Below are 27466 nucleotides of genomic sequence, written 5' to 3'. Positions count from 1 at the left end.
TGCATTTTTTCAGCACTTTCCATGGTCATCGCTATCTCCGTTGCTCGTTTAAAATTTATGTCAACCTCTGCCAGCAATCTGCACTGAATCGTGTAATTGTTCATGCCACAGACTAACCTATCATATAACATGTTGTTTAGGGTAGCTGCAAAATCACAATACTCCAATAATTACCTATGTTTAGCAATGGCAATTGCGATCAATTCACTTGGGGCTCTCACCGTTGAATTAAATTTGAATCTCTGGAATCTGACTGATGGTTGAGGTTGTAATTGAGGCCATAATTGAGCCTTGACTAAATCCACGAGATCAGTAAATGTTTTGGAGTTGGGCACGCTTAGGGTTGTAAGTCTGTGAGTAAGGTTATAGGTCTGAATCCCACAAACACTTATGAGAATGGCTTTGCATTTCACCTCCTCCCTATTTTCTTTACTTGGAATTAATACCCAAGGTGCTCAACATAATGTGTCCAGTCCTCCGTAGAGGGTCAAATGGGTCTATCCGCCCAAATAGAAGCATTCTGTTAAATACTTTTGTTTCAGACTTCGATTAAAACTGAATACTCAGAGACATTGGGCCAAAGGTAGTATCAGGGTAATTTAACCTCATTGTCAGATGTCTCTGCCTCGGAGCCTCTCTCACCATGGGGTGATTCCACACTCTGAGTCCCGATTGGTCACACAGGCCGCGTGATCCATACTCTGTTGTGATGCCCTTAAAGGGACCATCACCACAACCATACACCCAGAACTCTAATTGCTGAATGGGGGGCCTCACTTTAATATCTGAAATCAATCTGAAGGAGGCAGGAACGATTTCAGGACTGAGAGCAGAAGGGGACAGTGGAGTGGAAAGTGACTTTGTTTCTGAAACACCCCCAATTCCCAGACCAGAGGAAATGATCCTTAGCAGAAATAAAGACTAGGGAATGTGAGGGGTGATGCTACAAAACGTATAGGTAGGACTGGGACAGGGACACCTGAGATTTTCTTTCAGGTCTGTACTGAATGTCCCTGTTGATCCCTCAAACTCTCAAGGAAATAAGGAATTCTCCCGAAGAATAAGAAATTCTTATTCTAGCCACTCTCCAGTTTCTTGCCAGGATTTCATGTGGGTTTCTTGCAAACCATACTATGGATCTTTGTTAAAAGCACGTCACCACAGAGATAACATAATTGGATGACAGCTTTTAAACTGATATTAGCTCCCACACCGACTCACAATGGAGAACTTGGATGAATTCAAAGTCAGTGAATATAAAATGTCATCAGATTGAATCAGAGCAGATGGATTTAACCTGCCTCATACACTGTTTCTGTCCAGCAGGGATTTAATATCCTCCCTCGAGACAACACTGCCTTTCCCTTTCGTACTGCAATACAGCAGAGGCCAATCCTGTGCTTGTTTTACAGAGAAATACTGTTCCCTAGAGGCTAGTAACTGTACCTTCAGTAATCTATAATTTGCACCTTGAAAGTCTGCAAGCTATTTCTTCCCTGCTTCCATTAATTTTGTTTCCCTCAAGCCTTTCTTAAAACCAATTTGAACTGCGTCATCTTATTTCACTAGCATTTCATTTTGGTACTCACTTTACCATTTTGCCAATGATCATTTGAAACAAATGATCCTCATGTTCCTTAATATAGGATCAAGTAGCAATACTGCAGCTGTTCAATATTGCATATACATAAGGGAGATGTTTTAATTTACCGGTGTTAATTCATAAGTGGAGACCAAAATATTTAATTATTAATGAGAGGGAGGTCTATGAATATATAATTTTCAAAGGCCGCTCTGCAAATCATTTGTTTGAAACCGAGATCATATTTATTTGCCAGATCAGAAAAGTACAATGGCGGGCAGCACGGTGGTGAAGTGGTTAGCCTTGTTGCCTCACAGCACATTCTCCCGTGTTTGCGTGGGTTTCATCCCCACAACCTAGAGATTTGCAGGGTAGGTGGATTGGCCACGCTAAATTGCCCCTCAATTGGGAAAAAATGAATTGGGTACTCTAAATTTATATATAAAAAAAGAAAAGTATATTGAAATAAACTCAGGCATTGTTTTAAGTAGCCTTAGTATTGAGGACGCAAGGTCGTTGATTCAGCACCAATACGTGACATTTATACTTGATGCTACTTCTTGACAGTCAGGTGATGCATCACAAGAAACAATGATGTCCGGAAGAGTCAATCATCACACACAAATATATATAGCAACAAACACATTACTGGAAACACAGTTAAGGCCCTTCAGCATCTGAAACAAGACAACATAAGTCAATGGCGTGACTGAAAACATGAAAAGGAAAGGTAAGTTGGACAGAGCAAAACAAAGATGTGAGAACAGGTAAAGGTTAAGAGTACATATGCAAATTATTTTGATCAAGCGATTCCAATTGCAATTGTGGTATAAAGGTGTGGCACATAAAGGGTTAACATGGGGCTGCATTTGGTACCACCCACAAGATGATGTAAGAGAACACATGACCCGTGCGTAGGTGCCAGTAGTGTGTTGGACAGAATCGTGTGTAGAAGCAAGCATGGAAACAGCTCCTAGCTTGGAATTTCACGAAACCTATGTATACAGTTGATAGTCGTTAATAAATATTTACTGTTGAACTACAAATATCTTAAAAGACCTATTGATATACACCAACACCTTACAACAGCAATCACCGATAAATACATTTCAAAAGACTATAGAGGTGAAAAATGCTGAATGCAATACAAAGGTAAACTTAGCTCGATGGTGGAAGGGGCCAAGAAAGAAAGGAGCCCAAATTGAACCCTGACAAGCTAGCAAAAACAGTGCATGTTGGGGATGCAAAATGGGTTTGGGAATTTACATCACTCTCCCTAAATCCTTTATGCTGTTCACCAATTTGACGGTCAATTTTTTTTTTCACTTTATAACAGATGCCCCCAGTTGAGGTAATGGCAAAGTTGCACTCCGCTTACACCATCCGGATGCTGCCGCTGATTCACCGAGTACTTGGCCTGCCAGTAACTCCTGGCAGTAGTCAATATTGTGGCCCAGGTAATTTTTTCAAAAAATAATGTTGTCAAGTTTCTTTTGTGGGCTTGGGAGTTCCAGAAAGAGGTCACTCCTGGATCCCTACTTTATTCCTGCTGTTTTATGATAGGAGGCCCATTTAAATCAGGCCCAGGAATTCAAATCCCTCACGTTTCACGCTGCAAAGACCAGACAAGCCACCAACCAAATAGTCCACTCCTTATCAATGGGAGCTGAAGGGTGGGAAATCGAGCTCTAAAACAGAAGACAGAGGATAGTGGAAGAGTTATTGGAGAAACGGAATGGGAAATGGAAAATAGCTAAAATTGCTGATGTTAATTTTCAGAATAGAGGGCTGCAATATTCTGAGGAGAAATAAAATACTGGCGGGCAATTGTCTGCCTGAGAGAAATGGGACAGGAGAGTGGTTAAAATCCTTTCACAGTACATGCTGCTCTGTTCTAGTTGTTCATGGACAATGGAGCTGAATTCCAGAGTTGAGATTAAAAAAAATGTCCCTTGACATCAAGACAACATTGGACCTGGTGTGATATCAAGGAGTGCGAACATAATTGAAGTCAATCTAAATCATGTCAGAAACTCTCCACCAGTTGGAGTCATACCTAGCACAAAAGAAAACGAGTGTGATTGGTGGAGGCTAATTTCAGCCCCGAGCATATCACTGCAGGTGTTCCTCAGGGTAGTGTCCCAGGCCCAACCCGGGTTGGCCTCCAGCGCTTCCTCCTCCCTGATGGTGCCCGTAGGTCCCTGGGGTCTCCATGGGATAGAGGGGTAGCTGGAGTGAGCTCAAGGCCTCTGCGTCATCTGGCTCTGCCAGTCCTGGTGCCTCCCCATTATCTGCAACATGGTGTCAACGCCCTCAGCAATGCTCCTCAGTGACTGGGACATACTCTTCAGTGCCTTGGCAATGTCCACCTGCATGTCCTTCATCGACCAGGACATGATGTTGAGGCCCTCAGCTATGGTCGTCAGAGACTGAGCCACACCTTGGACACCACCACTCAAGATGCTGACATCATACTCCAGGTTTTCCACTGCAGTCACCAACCTTGCAGTGTTGGCCTCGGTGCCACACATTGTTGGCATCAGCCCTGCACCCGTAGCCTTTGGGATCCTCCAATCAGTTATTCACTTGCTGGAATGTCACTGACATACCCTCCTAAATCTCACAACCATGTCCTAGCATCTGCATCAGCTGTGGGATAACCTTGTCCAGAGGCTCGGCATCTGACTGGGATTCAACAGAGTCCTGGGATCCAGCTGACCTCCAACTGCTGCCTCCCTTGGATGTTCCTGCCTCCACCTGATGTGCATCAGCTGCTGTGTGGTGCTCACCAGATTGTACCCAGTAGCCTGTCGACTAATGTCTCCCATTGAGGTCATAGATGTTTACAGCATGGAAACAGGCCCTTTGGCCCAGCATGTCCATGCTGCCCAGTTTCTATCACTAAGCTAGTCCTATTTGCCTGCATTTCGCCCATGTCCCTCTATACCCACCCTGCCCATGTAACTGACTAACTATTTTTTAAAGGAAAAAATTGTACCAGCCTCTACCACTGCCTCTGGCAGCTTGTTTCAGATGCTCACCACTCTGCATGGAAAAAAAACTTCCCCTCTGATCTCTTTTGTATCTCTCCCCTCTCACCTTAAACCTATGCCCTCCAGTTCTAGACTCTAGGTGTGTGTCTCTGCGCTGGGAGAAAGTGGGGGTGATAGCTGCGATTTCTTGATGGTGGTCTTCTCCGAGCTCTCTTCTGAGGTGGTCTCTTGGTTTGTGTGGGGGGGGGGGGGGGGGGGGGGGGATTTCCCCGGATGGTCTTGTCCCATCAGATGAAGATCCTGCAAGAGAATGCAGGTCTGAGCAGTGAGAGGCAAGGATCATTTTATCTGTCATGAAGAACTCACTTGAGACAGGTCAACTGGGTGAAGGCGCAGTGGATCTATGGCACAGGTCAGCCTCGCTGTTGGTAACTGCTCTCTCCTCAGACAACCCCATGATTTCCAGGGCCAATTCCTCATTGGGGATGAGGACTCAGATCCCTGGTACTCCTTTGCCCTCCATCTAGGCCCTTTCCCACTTGTAATGCTCTATCTTTTCCTGTAGGGACAAAGAAAGGGCTTTGTGAGCCACCCACTTGATGGATCAGGGGAGTCTCTTGCAGGTTGCATGTCTGCAACTGGACATGAAGGGGCTGTGCTGGTGGGTGCCAGGGGGTGCTGAGGAACAAGCACAAATATCGGATCAGGGGAGGGTGGAGGGTGTCAGTTAGTCATTTGGGAGGAGTGGTTGGAATTTGAGGGGTGGCAGGAGAGAGGTGGTAACTTACCCGTGCAGCTTGGTTGAGGTTGTTGTTCTGCTTGAACTGGCACTGCCAATGTCTCCCAGGAGGCATTGGTGACCCCGCTGCTGCACATCCAACCCCCTCGGGGGAACAGGATGCCTCGTTTCTCACTCACAGCCTCGAGAAACCTGTCCAGCCAGGAGGCACAGTAGCATAGTGGTTAGCACTGTTGCTTCACAGCTCTAGGATCCCAGGTTCGATTCCCGGCTTGGGTCACTGTCTATGCGGAGTCTGCACATTTTCCCTGTGTCTGTGTGGGTTTCCTCCGGGTGCTTCGGTTTCCTCCCACAAGTCCAGAAAGACATGCTGTTAGGCGAATTGGACATTCTGAATTCTCCCTCTGTGTACCCGAACAGGCGCTGGAGTGCGACGGCTGGGGGCTTTTCACAGTAACGTCATTGTAGTGTTAATGTAAGCCCGCTTGTGACAATAATAAAGATTATTATTATCCCCAAAGTGAGCAGTTGGTCTGGATGCTGCCATGCTTGTATTCTGACTGGGAGTGAGTGGTGAGGGAGAGGCAGCTCCCCCTTGTTAGCAGTGAGACGCCTAGGTGTGTGTCTAGCGAATAGATGGTGAGAGCGCCAGTAAGGGCGAGAAGCTTGTGGGGGCTCATTTTCGGCACTAAGTGCCACTTAATACGGACCTCGATCGCGCCAAAGCGGTCGTCGACAAACACCCCGCCAATTGTTCCCGAAATGACACTTGAAATGCTTTCCATCAAATCGTGCCCACAATCTGGATATCTTAACCTAAGTTTCTTTAATAACATTACTGCAACAGACAAATAAGATAATATTAATTTTTGAATTCCCTACATTCATCACAATATCATCTCTGATTTCAATCATGTGTCACTAGAACTCAGAGGGAGATGGTTCTGGAAGGAACGCTGTGCCTTTCTATCCTTGTAAATAGTTGTACTTGGTCAATAAATGTTTGGAAGTTCTTGGATACCTTGTTTCCTGTGGTCGCTGTAAACGTACCTTGGGACCATTTATGATGATTCCTCATGATGGCAGCTATGCACTTACCAAATGGAAAGTATCCCCAATGGAACTGCTGGTGGCAGGAGAGTGAAGCAATTAAAAACAAAGCAGCAAGGTTTTTGATTGTGACTAAAAATTGGAAGGAATAACATCAACGAAGCTTCAAGTCAGTTGGCTAAAGTAACAGATAGTCATGGAGAAAGTTCTACCTCGACCCCCCACCCCTTGGACCATGTGGAAGGCCATGAGCATGGAGTACACTTTCAAAACTGGTGTCGTAATTCAACAGGTAGTACAGGAGCCTGTTGGAGAACAGGGCAGCACACTCCTATATTCTATTGGCAGCAGCGCAAATGACATTTAGTCACACAGGGTGTTAATGAGGACACAGCAACATGTGAACAAGTTTTTTGAGGCCTTTGATTTGTCCGGCAGTCTTCGGAGGAATATTATTGAAGACTGGGCGGGACTTAACAGGCACACTCCGGAATCTGGAGAAAGTCTAGAAACCTGTATCGTTTGACTCATGGCTGCAATTATGCGGCTCTAAAGGGCGAGCACATCTGAGACTACATCATGGTGGGTGTGAACGATGAAGCCTTATCTGGATTATCTGCAGACCAGAGAAGAGCGAACGTTATGCCCAATTAGTGAGACAGGCTGAGCTACAGAAACATAACTGAGTTTTAATCCAGGGTGATAGAGAGCCTTTGTGTAGTCAGACTAATGACCCAGTTACTTTATTCGCTACTTCATTCTATTCCGTCAACTCTCACTAACGAAAGTAGCAAAATATGCAATTTCATTCAAATGCCAACATTATTCACCCACTTGTTTTTTTATATTGCTGCTAAATTGATTGCACAGTAAAACAAATTATACCTGTTATAAAATATTTGTGTACCACAGTGTCACCATTCATTATTTTTGTATTTGCAATCAGGTTGAGATGAAAACTGTTTCAATTCTAAAATCAATTCCAAAATTTCAAATTCTAAAATCAATCAGCCTTTGCCCATCGGGTCTACCAAGGGAGTAAAAATGACACTGATAGCTGCATATGCCCCGTTGTGGAGATGTTCTGCTGGTGAATCTGGCCATCAAAATGGGGCCACGAGCCATGGAAGCAAAGGAGGACATTTGAATCCTCAAGGCCATTTGAAACATTAACTATCTCTCCTCACTAGAGGTGGAGATCCCGAGTTTGCCATGGTGAATGCGGCGTAACAACAGCCTTTAACTTTGACATTGACGTGCAGGATTTATTGCAGCTAGGCACAGACAATTTGAACATTGAGAGATTTAGAATCAGAGCAGCAGTCTAGAGTGCCATGTGGGTGTCATCCCCAAGATCTGAGTCCAGCAACATGATAAGACACACTAGCTCTCTTCAGGTTGTTGCCTTCACTCTAAATGGATACATTTGCTCAGCTTGCATTGACGCTCAGATGGCATTGATGACCACATGCAGCCTCTCTGGCTAAGACTGCATGATCTCCAGCTGGAGATGGGAAGCTGCCATGGACATTCAATTTGAGAGCTAGGTTGAGGATTCAAGAGAGGGATTTTGTTCTTGGTCAGAAGGTCAGATCACCACACAGGTGGTGATGCTCATCTATGACTTCCTTCCATGTGACTTCATCTCTGCCTCAGTTCATCTGCTGCTGAAACACTCATTCATGAGGTGTTACCTCTGAACTTGATCAATCCAAAACTCTCCTGGCTGGCCTCACAATTTCTACACTGTACAATTGAGATAATCGAAAACTCTGCAGCCTGGGTCATAATTTGCACCAAGTCCCATTAACCCATCTCCCCTGCCCTTGCTGACCTGCACCCAGTTAAGTTAATGTCTTAGGACTTCCGGTGATGGCGGGCGAGAGGCACACTGGAGGACTCCTGCTCGGGAATAGGAATTTTGGAGTTTTAACGCCCGGTCCCGGGGGCAACGGAGGCCAGAAAGGCTGTAAGAAGGCACAGGGAGGAGAAATGTCCAAGTTTGGGAGAAAAACGGCCATGAAAAAGGGGGTTTACGGAAGCCGCCGGGGAGTGAAAAGGTCAGCGCAGGAACTGTAAGGAAAGCGGGGGCTGGAGCACCAGGGGAGGCCGCATCGCTCACAACAGAAGAAATGAACATGGTGATGGCTGTGGAACTTGAAAAACAGGTCACAAAACACATGGAAGCGATGAAGAAGGAGATGGGGGTGGTATTGAAAGTGCTGGTGGAGGAGGCGATTACCACGATGAGGGCAGCGGTATCGAGCGCAGCGGTGGAGGTGCAGGAGCAAGGTGAGACACTGAAGGAAGTGGAAGAGGCATTATCGCAGTACAGTGATCAACTCACCTCGATGGGGAAGGAATTGTGGTGGGTGATAGAGACCAACAAGGGTCTGCAAGCCAAAATGGAAGATCTGGAAAACAGATCCAGGCGACAGAATCTGAGGATCGTGGGTCTGCCCGAAGGGGTGGAAGGTCTGAGACTGACGGAGTATTTTGCCTCGATGTTGGCGAAGCTATTGGGGGAGGACAATCCCTCCCAATATGAACTGGATCAGGCTCAACAGTCATGGAGGCATATAGCAAAGGCGAGTGAGCCACCAAGAGTAGTAACTCTGTGTTTCCGTAGGTATAGCGTGAAGGAGAAAGTCCTGTGCTGGGCAAAGCAGAAGCGGGTGGTGCAGTGGGCTGGAGCTGGTGTACGCATATACCAGGACTTTACGATGGAGCTGGCGAGGAGGCGGGCTGCCTTCAGCCGGATGAAGAAGGCACTGAACATCAGCAAGGTGCAGTGCAGAATAGTATATTCAGCTAAGCTGAGGGTGATCTACAAATCCAAGGACTTTTATTTTAGGATGGCAGAAGCAGCGGAGGAGTTTGCGAAAGCAGAAGGACTGTGGCAGAATTGAGAAATGGTCATGTACCGATGTAGCCTCATGTAACTTTATTTTTTCACTGCATGTTGGCGTATGTACTAAATGAATCGACGCTGTATAATTTTGGACAAGGGAAGAGATGGGACTTTCATTTGCAATGATGGTTCTTTGGGGCTTGGGTGTGTATGCTAGGGTTGTGTGCTAAAGGGGTTTTCCTGGGACTAGGCAAAGGGGCAGGAGACCCAGGCGGGGGCCTCCACGCTGGCCGGTTTAAGCCGGCCAATGAACGGGAGTGAGGTAGGGGGAGTGACTGCGGTCATCGGAGCCTGGTAGAATATGTTCCGGTGAGTCTAGCCGGGGTGAAAAGTTGGGGGAAGGAACAAAGGTTGGGGGAAGGAGTTTACAAGAGGAAGTGTATGGGAGGAGTCTGGGAGGGGGGGTGGGGGGGGGGGGGGTCTACAATTCATGGGTGTCATTCACGGTACTCTTTCAGGGATTGGATGGCATTGAATATTGCGATCGGTGGGGGATGTTGGGGGTTGGACTGTATATGTCAATGGTGACCATAGGCGATTCCTGATTCCTTTTTCTTTTTTCCTTTTTTTCCACCTTGGGAGGTTTTGTTTTATTTGATGCTTATATTGTCAGGTGGGTCATTGTTTGGGGATGGTGGGAGGATGGGATCGTTGGTGTTAATAAGAGGATTGACATTATATTCGTTAACGTTTACTGTTTGTTGGTGGGGTGTAAATTCTGAAGAAAATGTGAAAATGGAGAATAAAAATATTTATTAAAAAACAAGTTAATGTCTTAATTTTAAAATCCTCATCCTTGTTTCCAAATCCCTCTGTGACATCATCGCTCTCCAACTTTGTGATTTCTTCCCAGCCCCACAATTGTCTGAGGTATCGGCGTTCATCTAGTTCTGACTTTTCGAGCATCCTCGATTTTAGGGCCAGCATGGTGGCACAGTGGCACTGCTGCTTCATAGCACCAGAGACCCAGGTTCAATTTGGACCTAAGGTGACTGTGTGGAGTTTGCACAGTCTCCCCGTGTCTGTGTGGGTTTCCTCCGAGTGCTATGGCTTCCTCCCACAGTCCAAAGATGCTCAGATTAGGTGGATTGGCCATGCTCAATTGCCCCTTAGTGTCGAAAGGCTAGGTGGAGGTACGGCGAGAAGGTGGGGGATTGGACTCGGTGGAGTGCTTTTTCAGAGGGTCGCTGCAGACTCGATGGGCCGAATGGCCTCCTTCTGCACTGTGGAGGTTCTATGGTTCTGTGATAATCACTCCACCAATGGTGGCCATGCATTTGGCTGCCACAGCCTCATCTCTGGAATTCCTTCTGTCAACCTCTTTGCTCACTATCTCACTTTCATCCTTTAAGCTGAAAAGCTACCTCTTTGACCAAACATTAATCATCTGCCCTCGTATCTCTCTCTTTGCAACTCAGTTTAAAATTTTGCTTTAGAACACTTTTTTGAAGTAATTTATGATATTTTATCATGTTGAAGGTACTATTTAAATACAAATCCTTAGGGTGGTTCAGTGGTTAGCATACTGCCTACAATGCTGAGGACCTGAGTTCGATCCCGGCCCTGGGTCACTGTCCGTGTGAAGTTTGCACATTCTCCCCGAGTCTGCATGGGTTTCACCCCACAACCCAAAGATGTGCAGGTTAGATGGCTTGGCCACACTACATTTCCCCTGAATTGGGTACTCTAAATTTAAAAAAATAATGAATACAAATCCTTGTTGTAGCTTAACATTTATCCTTAGGGTGATGTTAAATATTGCTTTGTTAAATAAAGGGCAATTGTTTTAAAAGTTGTACAAGGCACAATTTTAAAATTTTCAGTTGACACAAAACCTGGAAGTTCCATGAACCTGGAGGAGGATAATGATTGACTTCACAGTACAGATAGGCTGCTGGAATGGGTGGACATATAGCACAGAGAATTGTGAAGTAATACATTTTGATAGGAAGAATGAGGAGAGGCAATATAAAACAATGGGTAACATTCTAAAGGGTGTGCAGGAGCAGAGAGGCCTAGAGGGTACATGTGCAGAAATCATTGAAGGCGACTTTAGTAAGTACATGGGGAGTATGCACCAAGTTAAATGAGAAACAAAATTTTATCTACACAAACGATATGTACAATACCCGATAGATCCCCACCGGTTCCTGTTCAGGTCGCTGCCTTACTAGCTGACCTTTTATACATTGGTTAATTGAGATAGCCCGCCCCCTAGTGGGGGAGCTCGTACTCCACAAGGAGCACGGGGGAGACAAGCATTCCCACCCCGTAGGTTCCGTGTGGGATATTACAATGACAGGGAAACCTGAGAACGCGTTTATAACGGCATATCGAACTCTGAACTTTGTAATTAGAGTCATGGAATGCAAACGCAAGGAAATTGTGATGAATGTTCATAAAATATTGGTTTCAGCCTCAGCAGGTATATTGAATCCAATTCAGGGCACCACATTTTAGGAAGGATGTGAAACTAAAGAGAGACTGCAGGAAAGATATGTGAGTAGTTTCAGCAGTGTGAGGGATTTGAGTTAATGGATCAGTTATAAAAGCTGGGCCTGACCTCCTTAGAGAAGTGAAAGTTAAGATGAAAAATAGCAAGGTTTAATGTTTTAAGAGTAAGCTAGTCCCACATAGGTAGGAGGTTGAAAACAACAAACTAATCGCTGACAAAATAAGGTTTTCTCTGATGGACCTGTTTTGAATGTTGATTTTGAAGAATTATTAACTGAAACAATTTGATAGAAAGAAAGAGAATCATCCAACTGCGTTTTGGTGAACAGTGTTAAACCATCATGTGGCAGAATGAAAGTACTTTGAGTGCTAGAAGCCCGAGTTTGCTCTGGGTTTTTTTCCATGCTGAGTCCCGGCAACTGGTCAGGCCATGGAAGAAGGGAAGTGCCACCTCATACAGCAAGAGCTGAAATCAAAAGATAAATCACCCTGAGCTGATCTTGCACACCCTTCAGAAAAATCTAGAAACAAGTTGTTGTGGAATTATCATAAATGAAGGTAATGCAAGGGTTAATGAAATATATGCAGAGAGTCACTAGAGGGAGCTAGTCCCCTAGGTATATAAGGGATGGGGCCAAGCCTTGTGGGGCAGAAGAAGAGAAGAACAGAAGAGTCAGATACAGAAGATAGTGAGGCACGAGAGAGAGAGCAGTTTTGTACTTGAGAGTTCTGTTAGTTGGAGATAACATAGTTTAATATAGAAACCTCCTACTTTAGGAATGTGAATGAATCTCAGTAAGTAGTGTAAATAAATTTATAGTTTTTGTTTGTTAACAAAGCTTGTTGTTCTTTGTTCAACACCACACATCCAAGCCATCTAGGTAAAGCAAAGCAGAGAACAACACAGTTGTCAGTTTACATTGCATTTTTGGAGAGAGAAACATAATTTTAAAAAATTAGTGAATTAATATTGCAAATGCAAACTTTTAATTATATCAAGGTATTAGAGTGGGATTAATGTAACTAATGACCGAGTGAGTTCATTTTGACATGATTAAATATTAAGATTTGCTCCTTTATCAGTCTGTGCAGTATATATATTTTTAAAATTTACAGTACCCAATTATTATTTTTTTTCAAATTAAGGGGCAATTTAACATGGCCAATCAACCTAACCTGCACATCTTTTGAGTTGTGGGCGTGAAACCCACGCAGACACGGGGAGAAAGTGCACTCCACACGGCAGTGACCCAGGGCCGGGATTCGAACCCGGGTCCTCAGCGCCGCAGTCCCAGTGCTAACCACTGTGCCACGTGCCATCCTTTCAGTGCAGAATATTAATATAGATATTATTTATTTTAGCCCACAAGTTAAATTAAATTGCAGAAAGCACATGGAGTAAACAACATTGCACTTTAAATACTTATACAAATTTGCAAAAAAAATATTCCTCTCAGAAATACAGAAACCTATGTTTACATTTAAGCAATAACAACCAAAAATGCTGGGAATAGTCAGCAAGTCTGGCAGCACCTGTAAAAAGGAACAGAGTTAACAGTGAGTCGGAATTGACTCTTCAGAAGTTCAGTACAATGTGATGGATTTTGTGCCATTGAAAATGGAGAGGAGAGAAGAACAATAGGGGCGATCTCAGATAGGATATAGGATGGGAGAGGTTAAACGACAAAAATACCATGAAACAAAAGGCAAAAGGTGTGGTAATGGGTGTTGTGAAGAAACAAATTATTTGTCCAGAGTGAGTATGAATGGACAGAACAACACTGTCCAAATGCAAAAGCATGAAAAACAAGACTGAAACCAGCACATTCGGGCAGCACGGTAGCATGGTGGTTAGCATAAATGCTTCACAGCTCTAGGGTCCCAGGTTCGGTTCCCGGCTGGGTCACTGTCTGTGCGGAGTCTGCACGTCCTCCCCGTGTGTGCGTGGGTTTCCTCCGGGTGCTCCGGTTTCCTCCCACAGTTCAAAGATGTGCGGGTTAGGTGGATTGGCCATGCTAAATTGCCCGTAGTGTCATAATACGTAAGGTTAAGGGGGTGTTGTTGGGTTACGGGTATAGGGTGGATATGTGGGTTTGAGTAGGGTGATCATTGCTCGGCACAACATCGAGGGCCGAAGGGCCTGTTCTGTGCTGTACTGTTCTATGTTCTATGACAAGATAAACAGAATCAAAAAGGTGAATAGAGTTCATGGTCTGAAATTGTTGAACTCAGTATTGAGGCCCGAAGGCTGTAAAGTGCCGAATGGGAAGATGAGGTGCTGCTCCTGAAAACTGCAACCGGCCAAGATCAGAAACGTGAGTGTCAGAGCAAGCTGGTGAAATGAAACGGCAAGCAACAGGAAGCTCAGACTCGTACTTGCAGGCGGAGAGGAGGTGTTCCGCCAAGCAGTTACCCAGTCTGCATTTGGTCTCCCCAGTGTGCAGGACACCACATTTTGAGCAGCAAATTCAGCAGACTAAATTGAAAGAAGTGCAAGTGAATTGCTGTTTAAGGAATGTTTGCAAGGTAAGGAAAGAAGAGTTATTCCACCTCCTGCGATTGCCATGGGGAGGGGGATAGAGGGGTGGACCAGGGTAGAGGGAATAGCCCCTTCTGAATGCTGAAACGAGAGGAAAAGGTGTCTTTGGTGGTGGCATCATGCTCGACGTGAACACTTTGTGGAACACCTCTGCTCAGTCTGCGAGCATGAGCCTAATCTTAAAGTTGCTTGCCATTTTAGTTTGCCAGCTCGCTCTTGTTGTTTCTGCCGAGGTGAACTTAACTTAGGTGATGAATACTCAAAGGCGTCCAGTTGATAACAAATAATTGACTGAGTAACTGATCAAATTAGTCGTGAGTTCTCTTTTCAATACTTATACTAGTTCTAATTAGATAAGGTAGATTTAGATTAACAATGAAACTTATACTCTACACTCTGATCTTGCTATACTTCTTTACTCTAGCCACAACATATCCAAAGAGAGCAGGAAAACAGACTGTGGCTGTTTATATATCTCTCATTAGTGTTGCCCTCTTGTGATCATCTGACTGTATTGACTACACATTAACCCTTCATGTGTTTACATATGCAGAGGTCACTACAGCTCTCATGCTCATATTTCTGTCCTCAGCCTGCTGCAGTTTTACAGTGAAGTTCAACACAAACTTAAGGAATAGCTCCTCATCTTACAATCAGACAGTTTAAAGCCAATTAGCCTCAACATCGGGTGGGATTGTCTGTCCATTCCCACCAGCGGGATCATCCAATCCCAGCGATGGCAGCCCCCCCCCCCCCCCCCCAAAGCCGGCCAATGGCAGGCCGCCTCCACTGCGGCAAAGCACACCACGAAGGGCCCATTGTGTTCAACAATTTCAGACCATGCACGTTTTCCCCCCACTCTGATTCCCTTTTTGCCACGTGCCAGTCTCAATCTTCTGTTTCAGTTTTAACTTTTGGACAGAGGTATTCATTATGTCCTCATTCACATTCACTCTGGTCAAATTATTTGTTCCTTACAACAGGCAAATGGAGTGGTATGAATGGCTTTCACAAAAGTCATTACCACTCCATTTGCCTGTTGTTCAATGCCATCTTTCCTGCCCCCTACAGCATTCTATCTGACTACGTCACAGCCTGGTAAGGCAGCTGTCCGACCCAAGACCGTAAGAAACTACAGAGAGTCGTGAACACCACTCAGTCTATCACGTAAACTTGCCTTCCATCCATTGACTCTACCTACACCTCCCGCTGCCTTGGAAAAGCGGGCAGCTTAATCAAAGACCCCTCCCACAGATTCTAAAACAGCTTCTTCCCTGTTGCAACTCCTGAATGACCCTCCTCTTATGGACTGAACTGATCTCTCCACGCATCTTCTCTACTGAGTAGTCCTGCACTCCATGTGCTGCACCCAGTGTCTGTGCCTATGTATTCACATTGTGTATTTATCGTATGTCCTATGCTTTTTCATGCATGGAACGATCTGACTGGACTGTACGCAGAATAATACTTTCACTGTATCTCGATACACATGACAATAAAACCAATTCCAAATCCCTAACCTAGACTTTCCCTTTCCCCTCCCCTTTTCAACAACATAAAACCCATCACATTTCTACCTTTACTTCTGTAAAAGAGTCATATTCAACTCAAAATGCTGGGCGAGATGTTCCGCGCATCCCGCCGCGTGTTTAGCGGTAGTGGAGGTAGCCCGACATTGGCTGGTGGCGGGGTCTTCCGGTCCTGTCATTGTCAAAGGGGTTTCCCGTTGAATGCACCCCTCATCAATGGGAAACCGCAGCAGGGGGGCAACATCGGCAGGAGCGGAAGATCCACCAGCGTAAACAGGCAGAAAACTCTGGCAAATGAAGAACACATCAAAACAGGAAAAGAGTTAATAAAGTAAACTTTGAAAATAAGTGAAATAAGATACTGTCGAAATATTTTGCACAGATTTTGAAATCCCGCTCGTTCCAATGCAGGCCACATAATAACTCCAGGCTACCTGCTGATTTACAAGCGAGCTGTGAGCAGACCAGTGTGAAACATGGTGTTGTTTGGTTGTACACCTCAGCAGGGGGCCCAAGGCTATTACCACTTAAAGCGAGTCTTCACGATGTGAAGCCAGACTGCACCTCCTTAGGAGGAAGTGCATTGTAGCTGGAGCAAATGCTGGAAGCAGCTCCAGAAGGCATTCTGAGCATGAGAAACAATGGCCAATCACACAGTAGAGCACAGAGTACACTCTAAAGTTCTTTTGATGCAGCGCTGCATCAATGTGCATTGGAGGGGTTAGCAAGGGGCTGGAGAGGAGGAGCGATGTCCTTCTACAAAAGCAGTCAGGATGTGGCCAAGGTCAGTGAAATCCTCTTCAAATACCGTGGCACGATTCTCCGTTCTCTCGGCTGAGGAGAATTGCCACCGATTTCCATTCCCTCTGGGAACTCAAACAGGGCAGCAATTCCACATCCCTCGCCATGCAAATTTATGCATGGCGAGGAATACGAGGGCCGCTATTTTGAGCAGGTGGCCCGATATCAAAATCCCACAGCCATGACCCAACCCGGGCGTGACCCAACCCTCTCCACACCCAGGTACTCCCTAACTAGGGAGACCCCACCCGTGGGAACCCCTCGATAGGGAGACCGGCAGGGACCTTATAATAGAGAGAAACTCCCCAGGGACCTCCTGAATAGGTAGACACCCCAGGGATCCCCTAAATAGGGAGACCCACCCCACCAGCAACCCATAGATAGGGAGACCTCCAGGAACCATTTTAACAGTGAGCCCCCCAGGGACCCCATTAAGAGTGAGACCCCCTCAGGAGCCCCCTTAAGAGGGAGAATCCTTTCCAGCGACCCCATATACACAGAGACTCCCAGGAACCCCTTTAATAGGGAGCCTCCCTGAGAATCCTTTCCAGCGACCCCATACACAGAGAGACTCCCAGGAACCCCTTTAATAGGGAGCCTCCCTGAGAATCCTTCCCAGCGACCCCATACACAGAGAGACTCCCAGGAACCCCTTTAATAGGGAGCCTCCCCCAGGGACTCCCTGAATAGGGGGACCCCCCCCGGGACTCCCTTAAGAGGGAGACCCCCCAGGGACCCCTTAAGAGGGAGAATCCTTCCCAGCGACCCCATACACAGCGGGTCCCCCAGGAACCCCTTTAATAGGGAGCCTCCCCCAGGGACCCCCTTAAGAGGGAGAACCCCCCCCCCGACCACATAACTGAAGAGACCCCCCACACACACACATAGAGACCACCTAACTAAAGGAACCCACAACAGGGACCCCCCACCTGAAGAGAGACCTCTGTCTGCAAGTTAGAAAGCAGTTCAGATGGGCGGTGAAAAAGATTAGAGCTCTGACACTTATCTGGAAGATCCATATGTCCAATCCTGGAAGGAGAATAGCTGTGACCTGTGTTTAAACCCTTCAGATCTATTAGCTGCAAGCCATACATACATTTCTAATAGTGGGTTTTGAATGACAACTTCCACAAAACAGCTGCAGCCTTGATTCATTCATCTTCCTTCATTGATGAGTAATTCTCAGTGCCGAAATCCCAATGTTTACAAACATCAATCACATCAAAGAGAGGTAAGTACATTCCAATCACTAAGTGCATTCCAATCACTCAAGCGTCAGGCTCAAGTTTGGTGAATCCTGTAGTAATCCCTGCCCATGTGATTCCCGGCCCAGGGGACCGGAGAATCATGAAGGGCCAGAGAATAGAGTGCCGGGCCTGCTAAATGGATGCAAATACGTCTAATGGGTTATTAAGACCAACTAATACCCAATTGCATCCTTTCGCTGGCGAGCAGGTGTGAACAGCGAACCCGTTTTCAGTGGAGGGTCAGAGAATTGCAATCGGATCGTTTCGATTCTCTGCCGCATTGGGTACCCCCCCCCCCCCCACCCCGCCAAGCCGGAGCAGTGGAAAATCCAGGCATATCCTTAAAAATGAACCACCAGCTACTTGCACTGCTTAATTTACCATACCCCTTTCACACACTGGGCCAAAACGTTCCATTAATCATAATGCATTGCTCACATTCATGGATTTCAGCTAAACTTCACAAACTCCACACGCCTGCAAATCTCACAGGACATCCAACAGCTGATCAAACATGACAGGCGCATCACCTAATTAGGTCTTACAACACAATCTCCTATCTCTTGCAGGACAAAATGGTGCAGAACCAGAAGAAAGAGCATCTAAATGACAGGAGACAACAATGATGCATGTCCTTACCTTTATGGTGGAGACAGTACTCACCATCATTAAAGTGTCCATGTCAGAGGTCAAGTGGTCAGCAGTGAAACCACAAAACCTTAAGTCCATTCTGTCTTGGACAGTCCTTCAGGGTTGAGAATGATTGGTTTCCACTCCGGGGAGGTGGGTTCTGCGATGCCTGAATAGTCCAATCCTGGATCCGCAGGCTCTTTGGGGTGGCACAGTGGTTAGCACTGCTGCCTCACAGCTCCAACGACCCAGGTTCAATTCGGGCCTCGGGTGACTCTGTGTAGAGTTTGCCCTTTCTCCCCGTGTCTGCGTGGGTTTCCTTCGGGTGCTCCGGCTTCCTCCCACAATCCAAAGATGTGCTGTTAGGTGGATTGGCCATGCTAAAATTGCCCTTAGTGACCAAAGAGGTTAGGTGGGGTTACTGGGGTAGGGTGGAGGCATTGGCTTAAGTGGATTGCTCATTCCAAGGGTCGGTGCAGACTCAATGGACCGAATGGCTTCCTTCTGCACAGTAAATTCTATGATACTATGATTCTGCCACAGGTTTGGCAAGTGGTGTTTTATGAGATAGGTGGATGGGGTACTCTGGGTTATATAGAATTTACATAGAATTTACAGTGCAGAAGGAGGCCATTCGGCCCATCAAGTCTGCACTGGCTCCTGGAAAGAGCACCCTACCCAAGGTTAACACCTCCACGCTATCCCCATAACCCAGTAACCCCACCAAACACTAAGGGCAATTTTGGACACTTAAGGGAAATTTATCATGGCCAATCCACCTAACCTGCACATTTTTGGACTGTGCTCTGTGCTCCCTTTATGTTGTTTACACTTGGCGTCCGCGTGCACCATTCTCTGATGCTCAAGGTGATTGGCGCATTTGCAGATGCTTCTTCTCCAGTTTGTGTGTTCGAAGGCAAGTGATTCCCATGTATCAGTGGGGATGTTACATTTGTTTAGGGAGGCTCTCAGAGTATCCTTGTAGTGTTTCCTCTGCCCTCCTAGTAATCACTTGCCATTGTGAAGCTTAGGGTAGAGCACTTGATTTGGGAGTCTTGTGCTGGGCATGGGGACAATGTGGCCTACCCATTGCAGCAGGTCGAGCGTGACCAGTACCTCAATATTGGGGATATTGGCCTGGGAGAGAACACTCACGTTGGTACAGCTTTCCTACCAGGAATCTGGTCACCACATCTGAGCACCAGGAGGAGTTGATGAGGAGGCAAACCCCTTCACCCTTTGCTTTGCCAGATGACGCCCTGCGGTCCATCTGCTGTATTGAGAAGCCGTCAGGTTGTATGGTACAGTCCGGTGAGGCAGGAGTGAGCCATGTCTCTGTGAAACAGAGCACACAGCAGTCTATACTTTCCTCTGAGAGGTAAGTCTAGTTTTAAGCTCGTTCAGCTTGTTTTCAATCGCTTGGACATTTATCAGGAGTATGCTGGTGATAAAAAAACTTTAAACCGCGTTGTTTTAGTCTCACCTGGTGACCGACGCATTTCCCTTGCTTCCTCGATCGACTGCTGTTTCTGAATGGTCCCAGGGTCTGATGAGAGAAGTCTGATCTTTTTTTTAAATAAATTTAGATTAACCAATTATTTTTTCCAATTAAGGGGCAATTTAGCGTGTCCAATCCACCTACTCTGCACATTTTTGGGTTGTGGGGGCGAAACCCACGCAGACACGGGGAGAATGTGCAAACTCCACACGGACAGTGACCCAGAGCCGGGATCGAACCTGGGACCTCAGCGCCGTGAGGCGGTTGTGCTAACCACTAGGCCACCGTGCTGCCTAGAAGTCTGATCTTGTAGAAGGTAGGCAGTTGCGTCTGATGGGGTCATGGTGCTGTTGCAATTTTGGGCTCACCGATGCAGCATGTTCACGATCCGGTTGGGCCTCAGAGTTCCGCGAGGACAGGCCCAGCTTTCGGCGTGTTCGGGTCCTCGCATGAGGTCTCTGCCGATTTGGGGGTCTATAATCAGGGTTTAGGTTGCAGGCTCAGTTGTCGTGGGTCAGATTGGGCTGGATCAGGTGTTCAGCTCCAGCGTTAGTGGTCTGGATGGGCGCACCTGGAGTCGGGCCTTGGAGTAGGCCAGGTCGGGCCCCACATGCATTCTCCTCCTTTCTTCCATCTGCCAGTAAATCGGAGTGGGTCTCTCCAGATCGGGGTTGGCTGGGTCTTGTGGTTGCACCAGGTCAGGCATTCCAGCAGTGGAATGGGCCCTCCAGGGGTTGGCATCGCCTCCCAGGCCGGGCCAGGGTCTTCGAGGGCCGGGTCCAATGCGAGGTCAGGGTCGGACCTCCGGGCCTCATCCACTTCCAGGTCGAGGCTAGGTGTCCTGTTCTATAGACTGGCAGATGTGAATGATGCACTGCAGAACATCTAATTTAAATTATTTATGATGAAACAACTAACTGGAATGAATAAATAATAAAATAACACTAACTAGAGGGGCCTCACGGTAGCATGGTGGTTAGCATCAATGCTTCACAGCTCCAGGGTCCCAGGTTCGATTCCCGGCTGGGTCACTGTCTGTGTGGAGTCTGCACGTCCTCCCCGTGTGTGCGTGGGTTTCCTCCGGGTGCTCCGGTTTCCTCCCACAGTCCAAAGATGTGCGGGTTAGGTGGATTGGCCATGCTAAATTGCCCGTAGTGTAATGTTAATGGAGGGATTGTTGGGTTACGGGTATACTGGTTACGTGGGTTTAAGTAGGGTGGTCATTGCTCGGCACAACATCGAGGGCCGAAGGGCCTGTTCTGTGCTGTACTGTTCTATGTTCTATGTTCTAGAGCTACTGCAAAATACATCTATCCAACAGCATAACTTACTCCCAACTGCCTTGAGGCACAGAGCCTCATGGTGGACTTATACACAACATCTGACCAGCAGGTGGCTGTGTAATATATATAGAATTATGTTATGCACATCATCACATCCCCTTTCCTTTGGAAAATGTAATTATTTACATTGATTTGATGATTTTTACAATTCAATGTGATATGCATAACTATTTACATCTTTAAAGTATTTACAGTGTCACAAATTCAGTCTCTCAGGTTTACGTCTTAGCCTTGTTGATCTTCTGAGTGGCTGCTGAACTTGTGAAGTTACTCCATCTTCCTTTGTTGTTGTGGATGCTGCTTGTTCTTCTTGTCCTGTTGTGTCTCTATCCTGCTCTTGCTGCTCCGTAATGCTGCACTGTATCTTCTGCAGCTGCATGCTTCTTCTGCTGGTTGCATGACAATGGTTGGAGGCTTTTTGTTAATTGATCATCAAACCACTTTGTGAATTTGGCCTGAAATCTCTCCTTGGCCTCCTTTTTTGAAAGAGTGGTTGCCCCTCTACTTCTCGAGTACCGGACTCTTTCAACAATCGGAACTGAAGCATTCTACACCGTGGGCAGTTTGTTTGCTTCCTGCACTGTGTGCAGACATTCACTCTGCACCCTGTGCAGTTTCGTGACTTTGCCTCAATATCTTGGATGATACCCAACCAATAGACTGCCTTTGGCTCTTCTCTTAAAGTTTTTTCTTCCCGTATGCCCTTCATGGATTTTGCTCAGAACCATCAACCTTAAAGATTTCAGAATTACTATTCTCTTTTATCACAGCAAAAATCCACCTTCATCACTTAACTCTGCTCTTATGTTGTAAAGACTTGAGCAGGATCCTCTGGGCCACCCTTCATGGAGATATTGTCTCACCATCTGCAAGACTGCGTCCTTGGTGGTTTCTTTTACTCTGACACAACCGATACAGGTTATCCAGTGTGTTCGTTCTTCTATGTGCTTAACCAAGCCCAAAGCTGTCATCCTCTCCAGCTCAGCCTTCAACCTGTCTCTCAATGAGTAAGTCGTGTTGAAAGTTTCAATTGCTTGGGGACCTGCTACAGTGAGCAGCAACTCTCGTCAGGCTGTGACTGCAGACCAAGGGCTGCAACATAGAGTTTGCACTGCTGCTTAAGCAACTGCCAATTCTCGTCTACATCACCGGTAATCCAAAGCTGTTGAGGTACCTTCCATCCTGGGCTTCAAAGTTTTACTGCACGTTGAGCACCAGTTGCCAGTAGCTTGCAAGGCTAGTGAAAAAATTGTATTTTCTTTCTTCTTCTTCGGAGTTATCTTTAATTGTCCAGATCATTGCAGAATCTTCTTGCTCTTTGACACTCAGCAATCCTGGTACCATGTCATGTTCTCTAGACTGGCCGATATGAATGATGAACTACAGAACATCTAGTTTAAATAATCTATTATGAAACAAGTGCATGGTAAAGATAATTGAAATAAATAAATAAATAAATAAATAACTACTAACACGAACTACTACAGAGCTACTGCAAAATACGTCTATCCACCAGCACAACTTACTCCAAACTGTCTCGAGGCACAGAGCCGCTTGGTGGGCTTACACTGCCACCCGCTGGTCAGAGGTTATGCGTAATATTATATACAGAATTGCTTTATGCATATCAGCACAGCCAATTCGTTGGATGAGTCCTACCGGGTCGGCTCATGGGCTAGTAATCCAGAGACCCAAAGTCATGATCTGGGGACCCGGGTTCAAATCCCGCCATGGCAGGTGGTGAAATTTGAATTCGGTGAAAATCTGGAATTAGAAGTCTAAAGGTAAGCATGAAGCCATTGTTGTAAAAACCTATCTGGTTCACAAATCCCTTTGAGGAAGAAAATCTGTCATCCTTACATGTTCTGGCAGCAATGTGGTTGACTTCTAAATGCTCTAAAGGATGGGCAATAAATGGTGGCCCAGCCAGTGATGTCCACATATCATGAACAAATTTTTTTAAATGTGGGCCAGCCCACGGACGTTGGAGGATCATCATACTCCCTCCTTCTCCACACCACAACCCTACACCTGTATCTTTCTCTTTTCAGATAATCAAAAACTACAACTCTGGCCACTGATCAAACAGTGATTGAAGAGAAAGAAATGGAAAAGCAGAAAGCCAATGATGAAAAACAGACACCGTCACTCACCCTCACACTCGAGAGTCACCAACTCTGACCTCGACACTGCATGTGGAGACTGGATATGAATTTAAGCTGCTGGTGATCACATTCATCTGTTGCTCTTGTCCTTCTAGGTGGTGGATTTTGTAGGTTTGGAAGGTGCTGTTGAACAAGCCTTGCTGAGTTGGTGCATCTTGTGGATGGTATGCATAACTGCCAATGTGTGTCAGTGACGGAGGGAGTGAATGTTGAAGATGGTGGATAGGGTGCCAATCAAATGGACTGCTTTGTCCTGGATGGTGACGGGCTTCTGGAGTGTTGTTAGAGTTGCACTCATCCAGGCAAGTGGAGAGTATTTCAGCACACTCCTGACTTGTGCCTTGTAGATGATGGACAGACTTTGGGGAGTCAGGAGGTGAGTTACTCTCAATGGACTTAACCTCTGACCTGATCTGGTAGCTACAGTATTGGTATGGCTGATCCAGCTCAGTGTCTGGTCAATGGTAACCCCCAGGATGTTGATCGCGGGGGAGTATGTGATGGTCATGCCATTAAATGTCAATGAGTGATGGTTGAATATTCTCGTTGGAGATGGTCATTGCCTGCCACTTGTGTGACGTGGGCAGCACGGTAGCACAAGTGGATAGCACTGTGGATTCATGGCGCCAGGGTCCCAGGTTCTCCCCGTGTCTGCGTGGGTTTCCTCCGGGTGCTCCGGTTTCCTCCCACAGTCCAAAGACGTGCAGGTTAGGCGGATTGGCTATGATAAATTGCCCTTAGTGACCAAAAAGGTTAGGAGGGGTTATTGAGTTACGGGAATAGGTTGGAAGTGAGGGTTAAAGTTGGTCGGTGCAGACTCGATGGGCCGAATGGCCTCCTTCTGCACTGTATGTTCTTTGCTCTATGTGAATGTTACTTGCCGCTTATCAGCCCAAGCCTGGATATTGCCCAGGTCTTGCTGAATTTGGGCACAGACTGCTTCAGTTTCTGAGGAGTCATGAATGGTGTTGAAAATTGTGCAATCATCAGCAAACATCTCAATTTCTGACCTTATGATGGAGGGAAGGTCATTAATGAAGCAGCGGAAGATGGTTGGGCCTTGGACGTTACCCTTGGAACCCCTTTCATTTGCAGTGCATCTTTTGGTCTTTCCTGCTGCTGAACCCAAGTTCAGGTGAGTGAGGTTAACAGAGGGCATTAGCTGGAATGCTCAGGTCAAAAGAGGCAGCAGTGATATCTAATCAGTTTACTAAAATGGTATCCACCATAGCCAGCACAAGAATTGTGCACAGACATTATAGATGGCATTTTGGACTGAAACAACATCCACAGGATATATGTTTGACATGAAACGTACATTGTAAATATAATCTGCAATTGTCAGTATAGTGAGACACCTTAGAGTTAATGTAGTGCGTTAAAATATATTGAACTGCATTGCTCTCTTTGTAACGTCAAACTTGAACTGTCTATGAATAAAGCATATTTTTTGGAAAAATGTATGGGTGTTCCACGACTTAATTTTACCACCGTCTTGCAAATGTTCAGATTTTGATGATAATGATAACCTTTCACCTGACTGAAAGTATCCCAGAATAAAAGTATGCAAATTCAAGCACAAAATCTCTGAAGGCAGAGCATTCTTCTCAAAGGTCTCAAGTATGATCCACCTCCCTGGATTTTTGCAGAGGGCATTAGTTTTCCTGCAGTAATTATCGAAGCACATTAACACAAGTGCTGAGGAGAGGTTTCAGCCAAAGAAATTTATTGATATAATTATGTATCGACTTAATTGAATTTTTAATTTGTAGTGGTAAGGTAATGCTGTTTGAAAAATTGACCAATATTATAACAGGAACTACTATATTACATTTTATTATTGCCTGTTTGATGACTGATGTGTCATTAGAAGGTGAGCACTGAAAATAGACAGTTCCACTTTACAAGGTGGGTATTATCATTTGTTTGATTAAATGCGGAGCAAAACCCCATGGGACCATTGGATTGTGGGCTGCCTATGATTATCTCACCATTCTGTGTGGTGCAGGTAATAAACTCCACAGTGATATTATGAAACATCTTTGACATATTTAGTGAGGTCGTTATGGTTTATTGTCCTGAACTTGGCCTAGTCATGCTTTTTAAGGAAACAGAAAAAATAAAATTCTAATTTATTTTGATGCACAACTCTTTCAATGATGTAAATTATAATATGCACATTTTGACTACTTTCATTATTTCATAATGTAATGTCCGTTAACTCTTTTTAATAGAAATTATTTAGTATGTTAGATAACTGATTAATACTAATCATAGACAAAACCCAATAATCACATAAATTCCTTCTCATTTGTAACACAGAAAGTCTAATGGTGACATTTGTGCCATTTTACTTTAAATGAAAATGATCATCAGTTCCCAAACAAGGATTAAAAAGGTGATTTCTCCCCAGTTTAGACTAGATTAGTTGCTTTTGTGTTTGTGAATTAGGTTATTTCATTAATTAATTGCAAATACGAGGCGGGAGAGAATTATGGGTCATGGAGGGGAACTGCCATGTGATACAGTGAGGTGGATCTGCCATTTAGGGAGATATCTGAATCTTCCCCCATCCATCTTCTCCATGATCATGAGAGTGGACAATATGGTCCAGCCTTGGCAACGATGCCCACATATCAAGGAATGATTAAAACAATATTGCACAATGGGGGAATCAACACTTCTTATGCCTACCCCATATACCATCAAAGGCAACTTTGAGGACAGGTTCTGGTGCATTCCTGGGAATTCCACTCAATTCATCACTGAAGGGTTGAGTTCCCCTGTGGTTCCAATGACTCATTCATTGCTCTCAACCAAGATTACAACATTTAGATTACCTGCTCATTTACCTCATTGCTGTGTATGTGTTCTTCCTGCAAAAAACATTATTGTTGAGCTTTCCTACTGTAGAATCCATTAAGACATCAGACATTGACCAGGCAGGTAGAAAACAAAGATAATTTTTATTCACAATATTACACTCTCCACACCCCCCAAAAGGTTTCCCTCCCACATGTGCTCCCAGGTTGAGGTTTATATGCTGGAGGGCTGATTCTCCCAGTGTCATGTGAGAGTACTTTTAAGAAATGGGTGTTTATAAATGAGTGTGTACATAAATATCTGTAGTGAGAGTACCTTTAAGAAATGGGTGTTTATGACTTCAGCGATGTCAGAGAGTGGGTGGAGCTGGGCTGTCTGTCAGCTTTTTACATTCGCTTTAGGTTTTTTGCTGCAGGATGGATTTGGTTTTATTTTAGTTTTGGAGAAGCTGAAATCACAGCAGGATGTGTATGAATCTCTGCAAGCTTATGAATGTTCATTTGCTGATTTCAAGGTAGTAATTGTTCTCAATACTGAATTTAAACCTGATCTTTATGTTAAAAGGGTCTTTTATCTTCCGAATGTTGTTTGGGAAGTTATTAAGGATTACTTAGTGTTGTATTCTTTGGGGGTTGTATTTGAATTGATGGTTGCTAAGATGTTCACTGTATGTTTTAAAAAGGTTAAGTTGTGTTCAAAGAATAAACATTGTTTTGCTTTAGAACATAGAACATAGAAAAATACAGAATTCAGCCCACGATGTTGTGCCGAACTTTTGTCCTAGATTAAGAACAAATTAACCTACACCCCATCATTCTACTGTAATCCATGTACCTATCCAATAGCCGCTTGAAGGTCCCTAATGTTTCCGACTCAACTACTTCCACAGGCAGTGCATTCCATGCCCCCACTACTCTCTGGGTAAAGAACCTACCTCTGACATCCCCCCTATATCTTCCACCATTCACCTTAAATTTATGTCTCCTTGTAATGGTTTGTTCTACCCAGGGAAAAAGTCTCTGACTGTCTACTCTATCTATTCCTTCTCCGTTCTAATGAGAAAAGGCCTAGCACCCTCAACCTTTCCTCGCAACGCCTATTCTCCATTCCAGGCACCTTCCTGGTAAATGTCCTCTGCACCTTTTCCAAAGCTTCTACATCC

This window comes from Scyliorhinus canicula, chromosome 1, assembly GCF_902713615.1.
Source record: "Scyliorhinus canicula chromosome 1, sScyCan1.1, whole genome shotgun sequence".
Lineage (NCBI taxonomy): Eukaryota > Metazoa > Chordata > Chondrichthyes > Carcharhiniformes > Scyliorhinidae > Scyliorhinus > Scyliorhinus canicula.
Note: the sequence above shows the minus strand (reverse complement) of the source record.